Here is a 505-nt window from a genome sequence, read left to right on the forward strand (position 1 = left end):
TGTAATGGAACGACATATGCGTTTCAACTGAAGAATGGTAGGAAGACAAGTTGGTTCGATTTTCACCGTCGATTTCTTCCCATAGGCCATCCATACCGAAGAAACAATAATTTTTTTAGGCACAAAAGGGTTGTGAGAAACACTCCTCCATATCTAACTGGAGAACAAATTGAAGCGCAAATCGACTACTACGGAGCTAACGAAACAGTTCGTTGGGGTGGTAATTGGCATGTCCCTCGTAATATGCCTGATTCTTATGGTGTTCATCACAACTGGCACAAGAAAATTATATTTTGGGAGTTGCCATATTGGAAGGATCTTCTTCTGCGCCACAACCTCGATGTGATGCATATAGAGAAGAATTTCTTTGAGAACATCATGAATACAATATTGAATGTCCCAGGGAAGACAAAAGACAACATAAAATCGAGGTTGGACTTGCCGGATATTTGTTCAAGAAGTAAGTTACATATAAAAAGCAATGGACAAGTTCTCGTTCAGATAA

This window comes from Brassica oleracea, chromosome C1, assembly GCF_000695525.1.
Source record: "Brassica oleracea var. oleracea cultivar TO1000 chromosome C1, BOL, whole genome shotgun sequence".
NCBI classification, from domain to species: Eukaryota; Viridiplantae; Streptophyta; class Magnoliopsida; order Brassicales; family Brassicaceae; genus Brassica; species Brassica oleracea.